General features: G+C 34.4%; 1 pseudogene; it reads right to left on the bottom strand.

Moving 5' to 3' along the window:
* Positions 1-10,659: 10,659 nt before the first annotated feature.
* LOC141336266 (GTPase IMAP family member 8-like) overlaps positions 10,660-13,442 on the bottom strand; it is a 42,234-nt pseudogene continuing 39,451 nt past the window's right edge.

Below are 13,442 nucleotides of genomic sequence, written 5' to 3'. Positions count from 1 at the left end.
TTCGTTCCTGTTTCCTTTTTTGGTCATGTTGATCTCGCCGCCGCGCGGCCACGTGGTTCATGGAGCGCTCAATAATTCCAAACGACTCTGCGCTGTCAATGTGTTTGAATGGGTTTAAGCAAAGACTATAGAATACCAAAGACATGTCACTCGTGTAGTTTTGAATGGGGAAAAATGCAACCGTCATCATGGCCGCGAAGCTCCGCCTTCTTAGTGAAAGAGCCAATCGTTGATTAGTAAAGTCAGCGCGTCACTGCAGCTAATGTGAGAGGTTCCGGTTGCTATACTGATGCGTTAAAATGTAAAAAATGCAGCAATTTCTTCAATATACTAGCGACTGTGCTTGAGAAGTACTGAAATGAATGGGCTTCAATGAAGGAACTATTGGTTGTTTGGAACTATTGGCCGCTCCATCACACGCTTTACTTCCGCATTCATCAGTTCCTATGGAAGCCTATGAGAGTGTCGCAACTCTCTTTCTCAACGGCTCTGGTTGATTCATCATTCCACTCACCTGTGTTTGTTCATGTTTGTTCCTTTGTTAACTCATTACTTACTTTCTTAGTCGTTTGATATTGTACCCTGATAGAGTTGATATTGTTTGATAGAGTTGGATGTTTCCTGCATTTTCATTATTAAATACTGTTCCAGTAAGGTTTGAGACTCCTGCGTTCTTCTTACAACAACGCACCGTGATAGTTCTTCACAGCGATGCCATAGAATAACCAATTTTGGTTCCACAAAGAACCATTCAGTCCAAGGTACTTTAAAGAACCATCTCTTTCCTACCTTTTTTTTTTTCTGACAACATTTTGTAAAAACAGAAAAGTTTTTCAGATGTTTAACCATTTAGACAAAAAATTCTTCTATGGCATTTATTTTTAAGAGTGTACTGCATGATAAATCAGATCAGTCCCAGTGTGCAAGTATCAATTTTGAGCTGATTTGAATAAAAGCTAACAATGTATTAAGTTTTTGCTCTTTTTGAATGTTGATGCACAGATCACATTTTAATATTTGTGAATGTGAACCTGATTAAAAAAACATTTTTTATCATTCAGTTTGACTTGATTTCTCAGGAAACAAGAATACAGCGGACTTTGCTTTTTAATCAAAACGGCAACCTATTACTTTTCTCTTATCTGCCTTTTTATTTCCATTTTTCTCATTTGTTTTTTAAATGTTTGTAAAGCAATAAATACACATGCAACTACTTCTAGTTTCTACAATGGAATATATTACTGGTTATACGTGTGGTTTAACTTTCTGCTTAACACACACAAATAATTATTAGTATTACCTTGTATTTTCTTGTGTGGTTTTCCTAAAAATTAACATAACATACCATTTTCATCTCTCTGTATGATATGCATTGAAAGAAAGTGTAAAATTCCCACATCATATTTCTCAAGCAAAATGACATACAGGATGAGAACAAAGATATCTCTGTGACCAATCCATGAATACAGTACAAAAACAAAACAGTAACAACTCTTCCATGTTTCTTGTTTCAGTCTATATTTATGTGGTTTCTATCTATTCATCAAACATCAGTATACCACTAATTGCACAATGTGTCAAATAAATATTAAAATCCTATAAACTCTATAAAGACATGCTTTAAGTAAAGTGACATAAGTAACATGGCAAGATATGAGACTTATAATACGTTATGAGGATACTCTTAAAAGCTATAACCACAGGTAAGTAAAAAATGTATTAAAACTGTTCTTAAGAACATGATGCATCATGCATTCATTATAATGCCTTAAGAATACTCTTATAATGAATTATAAATACGGGCTTCATAGAAAGTGTTACCCAAAATTCTATTCACTAATTAAAACAAGGAAGTTATTACTTTTCAAACACAGCTGTCAATCAACTTTATGTCAACTTGATTGACAGCTGTGTTTTGAAAACATGACTATCAATCAAATGTTCTTAACAGATGCATTCCTGTTTTATTAAAGTGTTTTAAGTTGTGATCAACAGATTTTTGGGTATTTAATGCTGCCAAACCCATCTGACCAGTTAATGTACTTTTTCAAACCTGCTTTCCTGGATTTTATTTGCTTTAGTTTGGCTTTTGTCCCTTGAGGTCATAACACTAGTTTTTCTTTCTTTTTTTTCATGCTGATTTCACAATTTCGTGTGTGTGTGTGTGTGTGTGTGTGTGTGTGTGTGTGTATAAAGCACATTCATTGTTACACAAAAGCCAGAAGAAAATAAGAGCAGATATTATTGGTTAATACACTGTAAACCTGTAAAACATTATAACAAGCAGATTGTAAATATAGGTGTGTAGTATCCCACACTGTAATTGTTTTTTTTTTACCCGTTTCAACTTAACGCCGGTTTCACACTGCACGCGTAAGCAGGGCGTAAACAGCGCTTATTTTTTTCGCCGTGCATGTTAACAGATTATATCATTCACACCGCATGCAGTAACGGCACGGCAGCGCGTAGCAGGAGCAGAGCAGAAGCGTCAGTGCAGCGATCGTTTTGGCGTCGAGTCTATTTTTGCTGCGCCGCTTACGCTGGGTTAAAGCCACAGTGCATCGTTCTTGATCAATGGGGAAAAATGCCACGGTCATCATGGCCGCGAAGCTCCGCCTTCTTAGTGAAAGAGCCAATCGTTGATTAGTAAAGTCAGCGCGTCACTGCAGCTAACGTGAGAAGTTCCGGTTGCTATAGAAACAGTCGGCGCTCTAAGACGTGCGTTCAGTACTGCGCATGCGCACTGGCTCATCTAGCTGGAAAAATAAGCGTTTTTTAACGCTATTAAAGCACAAGGAACTATATTTATATAGGCAGTTCTTGTTGGATTTCTTTGTAGATTTCAAATATGAAATTTAATCGTAAGTTCGGCAAACAGTTTTGGAAAATTTGATGTTTCCCCATTCAAAGAGATAGGAGCTGCACTTGTATGCCCGAGAGGATCTGACCTGATTCACACGAAAAATAATTTTTTTTTTCCATAAAATCATGCATCACATGTATCACAATCACGGTTTAAAAGGCTCACCAGCAAAAATAATTAATTCTTTTTTTGTAAATAATGTCTATAAATTAGCCTACTTGTTCAAAACAATCACGTAAGCAAAGTTTGTACTATTTTCTGCTTGTTTTGATAAATACAAGAATAAATAAACATATACTACTGCCATTAAAATGTTAATGTAAAGCATTTTAAAATACAAAGACAAAATCATTTTTAAAAGTAAAGATTCTGAAAGTATTGAAGGAGATCCTATAATAATTTAACATAGATTTATAGTAGTACCAACAAATTATATTTTTATATGATATGTCTTATCATGTTTTTAAATATAATGGTTTAAACGTGGTGATTATCTCAAAGTTGGACAACCACCATAAAAAAATATGAAATATAGCAAATGAATCTAACCATGTCATGGCAACAAATGTAAAAGTCATTTATTACTTATCTTGTCAATTATTGTGCCTTTAACCCCAACAGAAGGGGCAATTTGTACCCCAAATACCATAATTTTACATATTCTTTTCGTTATTGAAAAACTGTTGCTATAATTATCATAAACCTATAGAAGCACACAAGCTGTGGTTCAGCTGCGCGCGACAAACGCTGCCAGTGTGAAAGCAGAATGGATGCGCGCCGCTTCTGCTCTGCTTACATGCTGCGCACGCGCTGCTTACGCGTACAGTGTGAAACCGGCATTAGGAACGTAAGTTTTGTGGCTGCCTTAAGATTTTAAGTTATTTCAGCTTAAAAGCACAAGTCATTTCAACTCACGACTTTAAATCCTAGTGTTGAATTGCTCTAAGTTCATTTGATTTTAAAATAATTTCTGTTTCAGCTTATTAAATTAAGTTGAAATAAGTTTTAACATGCAAGCAACCATTGAATCAATGTCAAAAATAGTTGATTTGTCAATGATAATGACATTAAATTAATATCACCTGCTATTAATGCTGAAAAATGTTGACATTTCAACAAGCCACCATTATTGTGATCAGTGATTGCTTTAGTTGGGCTCTTAACTTTTACCTTTTGTTAAGTTTACTTTCTACAATAGTGTTTCAGTTTAAACACTGATGCCAAAAAAAGTTTTAAAATTAAGTTGTAGTAGGTTACTATTTGTGATGGTGTCAACAAAGTTAATGAATGTAAAGCTGGAAAATAAAACTGATCTTTTATTACTTGTGTAAATGTCCGATATCACAAATGCAAAATTTCTGTGGCAATGTACAGAATGTTTTAGACATCAACACTCATCATACAAACCTCGACAATAGTGAAAATCAAACTAATTCAGCTAAACAGATCAACTGCAATGCATGCTGGGAATCATGAATGAGTTTTGTACTATGTTAATACCCAGCATGCCTTTCTACATAAAATTGTATTTTGCTGAATGTCACCATTGTTGAGTTTCATACACTGATTCTTGATGTCTAATTGATTCAACAATGTGTTTTTTCGTCCTATTAATTCATGAAAGTGTGATATTTGTATCACTGCTTAAAATTCTCATTGTAATATCTCACATTATAAACAAACATAAAACCAAACACACTTGTGAACAAATATTTAAATAAGCTCACAATGATTACAGTCAGTAATATCATTTGATCCCAGTGGTTCTCAGCTTCCATTGCCTTAACCAATGTATTTTAGTGCATCGTCACAAAAACACGTCTTTTATGTTGCGGTCAGACTGTTTGTAAAGTCCAATATATTGTGTGATTGTCCCAACACTGTTGATTTATAGAAACCGTTTTAGTATAGTCATTAGAAATAATAAATAAAGCTGATAATGATGTTTGTGGAGTCGTTTAACCAGATCTTCAGAGATTTAATGTCTTTTATTTAAGTTGATTTCATGTAAGGTTGTGGCTGAAGTCAGCTGTAGTTCTTGTTTCTCTGGTTTTGTTTATTAACAGCAGGTGTTCATCACTGATGATAATTATCACTTTCACTAAATTACAATACTTTAAACGGATCACACTTGTAACACAACATTCTTTCAAAACATGATCTCATGATTTTATTATTGTACATATTTCTATTCCACATAATCTGTTTCAGAACACAAGATCATTGTAGTATGTATTGAGAACATTTGGTTTAATCACCAAAACACAAGAATACACAACAACGCTGAAATACATCATGATGTAATAATGGGGAAAAGCAACATAGGTAAATAAAGAAACAGTAAAATATCAAAGCAAAAAGGAAAAATCAAAGTTTGGACTAATAAATAATTAAAATATAAAGTCCAAGCAGTACAAGACTAGAAACAAAACAAAAGAAAAACTAAAGATATTATTACTGAAGATCAAGAAAAGAATCAAGGGCTAAGAGAGTGTAACCAAGGGAAACAAGGAGGCAAACACAAACAAAAACAAAGAAATGTGTTAAGATGCAAGACAAACAAGGAACATTTAAGGAGTAGTTCACTTTCAGAACAAAAATGTACAGATAATGTACTCAACCCCTTGTCATCCAAGATGTTCATGTCTTTCTTTCTTCAGTTGTAAGGAAATTATGTTTCTTGAGAAAAACATTTCAGGATTTCCCTCCATATAATGGACTTCTATGGTGCCCCCGAGTTTGAACTTCCAAAATGCAGCTTCAAAGGGCTCTAAACGATCCCAGCCGAGGAAAAAAGGGTCTTTTCTAGCAAAACAATGGGTTATTTTCTAAAAAAAATTACAATTTACAATTACTTTTTAACTTCAAATGCTCATCTTGTCTAGCTCGGCAAGACGAGCGTTTGAGATGGAAAAGTATATAAGTTGTCATCGTTTTTAGAAAATAACCAATCGTTTCACTAGATAAGACTCTTCTTCCTCGGCTGATATCGTTTAGAGCCCTTTGAAGCTGCATTTTGGAAGATCAAATTCAGGGACAACATAGAAGTCCATTATATGGAGGGAAATCCTGAAATGTTTTTCTCAAAAAAACAAAAAAAAAAACAAAAAAAAAACGTGAAACTGAAAGTGAACTACTCCTTTAATACAAAGACAAAGCAACCAGGGCAGAGTCTTGACATTTAAATCTTACACCTCCCTGTTTCACTTTTTTGTTTACCTAACTTGTTTCTGTCAACATTTCTGCGGTTTCTGATGTGTGGGAAATATATTTTTCATTCTTTGTTTGACAAAAAAGCTTTTAATTACACTGTCAATAAAAGTTCTCAACAGGCACATGTTGTGAGACATATTAGGTAACAGCCATTCATGGAAAAATACTGTTGCCAAGCTGTTCTCACCAGTGACTGTAGCCAATTCAAACCTGTTTACCTGAATTCAGTCACCTGTTTTTTTTTTTTTGTATTGATTGTTCTTTATCCAACCCGACTGACATTAGCTTTAAACTGATAAAACTGCATGATGAACAATCATGAAACAAATTATGTCAAATTAGGTACTCATCTGTAAGCAGAGGTGGAAATCCCAGGCTTTGAAAGTAAAAGTCCTCACCATTATTTTGTTCCAATCACCTAGATTTGCTAATTAGCACAGCTTTTCAGCAGGAGGACAGAGATTGGACCAAGTCATTCCTTTTAAGTCAAAAACAAGTCTCAAATCAAATCCTAAGTACTCAAAGAGTTAAAGTTAATTAAGTGACTAATTAAATGATGATTGATCATTAGTGATGAACACCTGCTGTTATTGAGAATTACAGAGGATCAGATGTTGATGTTTTATTGGTTAAAATGATGCCACCATCATGGAGATCAGTGTTTGCCTTAGTTGGGCTCTTGACCCTACACTTCTTGATGTTTTTACTAATGCATGTAGTGTTAAACAGCAAAATGGTTAGACAACAGCTATTTTTATATTCTTCAATAGTTATTTTGAGCTGGTTTGATTAAATAATGAACTTTTCTGAGTCTCATTCAGGTTTCAGGTTTTCATGACCAATTTAGATATTCAAAAAAGTTAAGAAAGGGTTGCTGTTATAGTTTATCATTTTCAAATCTACATGATTCATCTGAAACTTTAAAGACTGCAATTAACAAAACACACAGAGACACCAATAACCAGCATATTAATCTCAGCAATGGTGACAATCAACAAAACGCTTCATGCTTCAATGCATGCTGGTTAACAACATAGTAAAAAAAAAAAAAAAAAAACATCATGCACTGCATTGTGAATAGTTATTGTCACCACTGTTGAAGATTGTATGATAAGTGTTCATGTCTAAAAGCTTGGACCAATGTATGCTCTTCTTTTGTTTAGTTTGAGGCAATACAGTAGTATTTGTTTAAAAGGATTCTTTTGTAGTAGCTTAAACATGTTAAAGATGGAGAGCACTTTAAATAATTTATAAGTAGAAAGTATAAGCTCATCTACTACCTCAATCATTTGATTCTTTAATGCACAAATGTTTGTTTTGAAACAATCAGATGTAAATTACTTTGAATTTTCTCAAGAGGATCAACTAAAGCAAACCTTGACCAAAAAAACAAACAAACAAAGAAAACATTAACATCTAAACCTCTGTTAATTCTCAATAAGAGGTTCTGCAGACATAAAATAAAGTCAATCTGGTTTGCAATGTGTAAAGCTGGTGATGCTGTTTGTGGAGCTGTTTAATCAGATCTTGAAAGATTTAATGTCTTTTATTTCTGTTGGATTTATCCAAGGTTGTGGCTGAAGTCAGTTGTGGTTCTTCTGATTCTCTTTTCTTCAATGATGCTGCTTGTTAACAGCAGGTGTTCATCACTAACACACAATCACCATTTAATTAGTCACTTAATTACCTTTAACTCTTTGAAGACTTGGGATTTGACTCGAGACTATGTTACGTTTTTTGATTTTTGTTATTATTATGTAGAAGAGTGTGCTGTGCCAATGCCAGTTTTATCTATTTTGTATTTTTCAATTTTATGATCAACATGCATAGCAGTATATGTGAAATTAGCATGCTGTTTTCTCAGAAATAAATTAAACCTGTACTTCGTGGCATGCAGTGTGATTGATGCATGTTGCTCATACCACTATATGGAGTCTTATAAATGAACACATTTTTTAAGGGCAGACATGGGTATGCTGTTCTAGTGTGTTATATTGTTTTTAGTTTTTCAAACAAAGACCTTCACAAGCCTGTTTTCTGGTCCTTTCTGCCCTAACTTGCAAAACAACATTTCACAGAAAATATATTGAACTTTCACATGCCCTGAGCCAATTAAACACAATCAGGTACTCAAACAAACTCTGACTTCATTACAAACTTCACTAGGTGTAACTTACACTTCTTGCATACTTTCAAGGCGTAACCCTTTAACTGTCACCGTCCCATCTACTAATCTATCCATGACAAACTATACATCGTTGGGAAGGTCTAAGACTCTTATATAAATATTTACCATTCTTATGTAGGAAAATGCACCTCAAAATTCTACATCATAACAAGGGTTTTTCCAAAAAGACTTTCTTCATTGCCTTTTTCCCTATCATGCTTTGGAAATAAGAAACTAATCACATGAAAACTTAAAATCTCAAAATTCTTCCTTTGAAAACCATTTCAAAATCAGACATTGCATTACCTTGGAAAATGTACTGTACATGAAAATCATTCTACTAAATATTTTTGTTAATGAATTATAAAAATTGATAGTGCGTTTTCACGTCTATGTTCAAAGTCTGCTATAGTTTCTTCTTTCTGCTCTTTCTCTTGATATGCATGTAAGATATATTTCAAATATTTTGCAGAGCAACATCTCCAAAGTTAAATAAACACATCTCAGTGTTTAGGAGTCTACGCTCAGTGTTAAAGTCTGATTTACATAAAAAGAAATAAAAGACAAAAAATAATCACAACATTAAATAAAGGCCAGGTCGTACAGCATAAACTCAAAGTGGAACAAACCTTCGATCTCACACACACACACACACACACACACACACACACACACACACACACACACACACACACACACACACACACACTCATGCAAAGAGAGAGAAGAAAGGGAAAAGTGCAGATAAAAGAAAGATGAAAGACAAAAATTCAGCAATTCTAAAAAAAACAAAAATTCTACGCTTTTACAAAAAAACACATTTTTTATTTATTTTAGAATGTTCAAATATATATATTTACAAAATATATATCATAAAGTTGTGAGGAGAAGTTGAAGCATGAAGAAAAATAAAGTGAAAATGAAATTAGTCCCTAAGGGCCTCTGCTGGATGTATGTGGTCATTGCACTTTCTTTCTTTAACTATATCTTCAAAAGTTTTTCCACTAACCTGTAGATGGCAGTACTGTATCCCTAACACATAGAGCAATGTCCAAAAACAATTTAGATTAAATTTAGATCATCATTAAGGTGATTTTTTTATTAAAAATTTATTTTTTATAAGCCACTTGGTGGCGTAGTTGAGTAATTGTGCAGTAAATGGGTAAAAAAGTACAAAATATCCATGAAAACACAGCAGAACTGTAAAGTTGAGAAGTAAACGAAAAAAATGATATATAGTTTATAATATTAAAAATGTATAATTCATTATGGAATCACACTTTCAATCCTTGGGGTCAATCTGACCCCAAAGAAAGTAAAGATAAAACCTACTTAAGGAGAGTTGTAGGGTTAAGATTTTAAGTTATTTCAACTCACGACTTTGATTCTTGCCTAGTGTTGAATAGCTTTATTGAAGTTCATTTGATTTTACAATATTTTCTGTGTCAACTTATTAAATTAAGTTGAAATAAATTTTAACATGCAAGCAACCATTGAATCAATATCAAAAATAATTGATTTGTCAATGTTAATGACATTGAATTAATATCACCTGCTATTAATGCTGAAAAAAAGTTGGCATTTCAAATGTCATTTTTTGACTTTTTGCCTTTTATTTGATAGGACAGTATTTTGACACGAAGCGAAGTAGGAGAGAGAGAGAGAGAGAGGGGGACGGGATCGGGAAAGGTCTCGAAAAAGGGATGCCCGAAGCTCAATGGGGCTGCTGTAGATGTCGATGTGCGGCTCAAGAAGCTAGCAACGCTGCACGTCATTTTTTTAAGTTAACGGAGAGGCGAATCCGGTTCACAACAATAAAATAAAAATATAACGGCACCTTTCCCATTTTTTCTTGGTGTTCTTGTTGCTATGGAAACGACAGGTCTAGCTACTCGTTTTTCATTGGTCAGCTGTCAAAAATGCGCTTGACGTAGGGCGTTTTCTTCAGAAAAGTTAGTAAGTTAAACGTTTTTCAACTTGAAAAGACAGCGGCATTTTAAAAAGCGTTCAGGAATTTTTTGAAAACATGGTTTACTCCATAGGGTTGTGATGTAAAAAGTTAAAAAAAGACGCCAAGTGTGAACACGGCCTTGGAGTGCAACGAGTAAAGAGTCCAACTAAAGCAAATACTAATCAAAACAATTTTTCAACATTAATAGTGGATGCAAAAGATTCGCAAATCAACTATTTTTGATATTGATTCAATGGTTGCATGCATGTTAAAATTATTTCAACTCAATTTTAATAAGTTGAAACAGAAAATATTGTAAAATCAAATGAACTTAAATAAAGCGATTCAACACTAGGCAAGATTTAAAGTTGTGAGTTGAAATGACTTGTGCTTTTAAGTTAAAATAACTTAAAATCTTAAGGCAGCCACAAAGTTGAAACAGGTGGAATTATTTTACAGTGTTACTCATTGAAATGATACTGCTGCTATCACTGCTGCTCCCACTGCAACAGCAGCTGCTGTTGCGGCCGCTGTGGTTCCTCTGCCCCCCATAACTAATACTCCTGCTCCACCGATTACCGCTGCTACCGCTGCTGCCGCTAGTGCTGTCTTTTCAGTATCTCTCAGCTTCTCTTCACTTTTAATATTCTCTTGGGCTGCTTCATACATTAATTTAGTGTAGTGCTTCTTTCCATTGAAATGGACCATATTTTCTATCTTTTTCAGCAGCTCTGTCACCTGTTCTCGATTATTCCTGTTCTCATTGTTGATCGCGTGATATCTGCCACAGCATGAATGAATTAGCTGCTGCAGCTCACTGCTTTTGCTGATATATTCTTCCAGAGGTATGCCCCTCAGTGCATCAGCATGAGTGAATAAAATGATGGTGTACTTCACAGCATCTTCTCCAAAGTTTTTCCGAATCCATTTGACAGCATTTTTCTCCTCCTCTGTGAATTTCACACCTAATGTCAAAACCAGCAGGAACGCATGAGGACCAGGAGCAGACAGGAACATGCACTCCTCTATGAAAATCTGTATTATTTTATTACAGACCGATGTATCAAACAGACCAGGAGAGTCAGTGACTGATATAGTTTTTCCATTCACAACTGCTTGTTGTTTTTCACATCTTGTTGTAACTGATGCTAAAGAGCTCCTCACTTTAAATGCATCTCTGTTTAGGATGGTGTTTCCTGATGCACTTTTTCCTGATCCAGATTTACCCAGCAACACAAGCCTCAGATTTGCTAGAACATCAAAGAATTTTGGTTGGAATAAATCATAAAATCATATTTATAGCATGTTTTTAAACTCCTTCAAAAAAACTTTTTTAGCCTTTCCTTTGGTCTAATTCTTATAACACTGAATTACAAGATTGTATCAGCAATAGCATATATGCACAGCCTCAACATTAATAGACAGGTAAATGCACAGTTTATTTATGATGAAACAACAGTAAAAATTGACACCTTTACTATTGTTTACAACATCAAATTTGGTATTTTTGACTATTTTCTCAACACTTCTGCACTGCTTTTGGAAGCTGATATAATCACACTGTAAAGGGTTTTCACCAGTTTCAACTTAAAAACATACGTTCAGCAGCTGTTATATCAACTCATTTTTATTGTAATAAGTTAAAATGACTTGTAGTTTTAATCTGATTTAACTTAAAAACCTAGGTTCAGCAGCTACCTTAAGATTTTAAGTTCAAACAACTTAAGTCGTTTAAACTCACAAGTTACATCAACTCATTTCTATTGTAAAAAGTAAAAATGGCTTAAATAATGTTTTAAGCTGATTTAACTTAAAATCTTAAGGCAGCTGCTAAACTTAGGTTTTTAAGTTGAATCTGGTGAAAACTTTTTACAGTGCAGCAGTCGTTTTTCATGTAAAAGATGAGTCACCTCAAGCTCATTTTGTTGGAGTTGATTTTCACATGTACTGTATTACATTGTTTTCATGATTTCAACAAAAGTCAATCAAAAATGTAAAGAGTATAACAACTACTACATGTTATGCTGGAAGTTTTAGCACAGCTGTACGTTTACCTGCCATTTCTTGATCTTGCCTTTGTACCGGTCTCTTCCTGCAAAACACCTGAATGGAATGAGAAGAACTATTACTGATTGCAGCACCGGCTTGGCAGACATTTACATTGTGGATATTAATGTTTTTATTTACGTATATTATTGTTTCTTGCTGTACCTGATATACTCCTCCAGTGTTGGTTCTGTGGACGAAGCAAATTAATTAAATTTGTTCAACCTAAAGTCACACAGCAGATGCAGTCTGTGCTAATAAAGCAAAGTGAAAGTATCTTCACATTTTGGACAGCCTGAGTCTGACTGTTCAGGCAAACAAAGTTTGTGATTGGGCAGGTTAACGTGTTAGGAGCACATTGAAAGGAAAGCTGAAACTAATTCTGGACTACTCATTTAACTTTAAAACATTGATTTTGGTTTAAAACAGACATGCCAAAGTGCACTAGACTGAAAACCTTATAATTATTCCATCTCTGATCAATCCTTACATCTTTTACATAATGTCAGCAGATAAACAAGGTCAGTTGATGTGTGTAAATGATGCAGCAGATAATTAGAGTCCTAATGTTTTGATCAAAAGTGTAACAGTTTTATTAAAAATAGCAAAATATGCTGAAATTCACAGCAAAATCCCCAGTGTCAGGGTGCATTTACACAACAGTGATTGAACTAAAAATTAAAACATTTTTCTTTTGCATTTGAAAAAGTTTCATTGTAGTACAGACTACAACAGTGTGAAAGCAATTTCTTTACAGGGATCCACGAAAACAACAAAAAAATCTGTATAATGCATGCCAGACCAGTAGAAGAAAAACAGCATGCCTGCACCCACATTGTTACGCCAGGCCAGCAGAGGGAGCCCTTACCCCCACTGACTGTTGCTGCTCCCTCTGCTGCCTCTATGGTTACTTCCTGTTTGTCTACCATAAAAGCCAGCTTCACACACACACTCATTGCGAAGTATTGATTTACATTTGTGGACATTACTGAGCATTTTTCCCTGTTTGTTTTCCCTGTTTTCCTAGTCATAGTCATAGTCAGTTTATCCCTAGTCTTAGTCGTAGTTTTCTAGTTTCTGGTTTTCATTTCCCTGTTTCCTTTGGACTGCTCACCTGGATTTTGACCCACGCTTGTTCTTTGGATTACGCTATTGGATTATCTTTGCTGTTGATGTTTGCTGGTGATCGACCCTGTCTGTTC

This window comes from Garra rufa, chromosome 6, assembly GCF_049309525.1.
Source record: "Garra rufa chromosome 6, GarRuf1.0, whole genome shotgun sequence".
NCBI classification, from domain to species: Eukaryota; Metazoa; Chordata; class Actinopteri; order Cypriniformes; family Cyprinidae; genus Garra; species Garra rufa.
The sequence above is the reverse complement of the archived record's forward strand: the minus strand, read 5'-3'. Positions and strand labels throughout refer to the sequence as shown.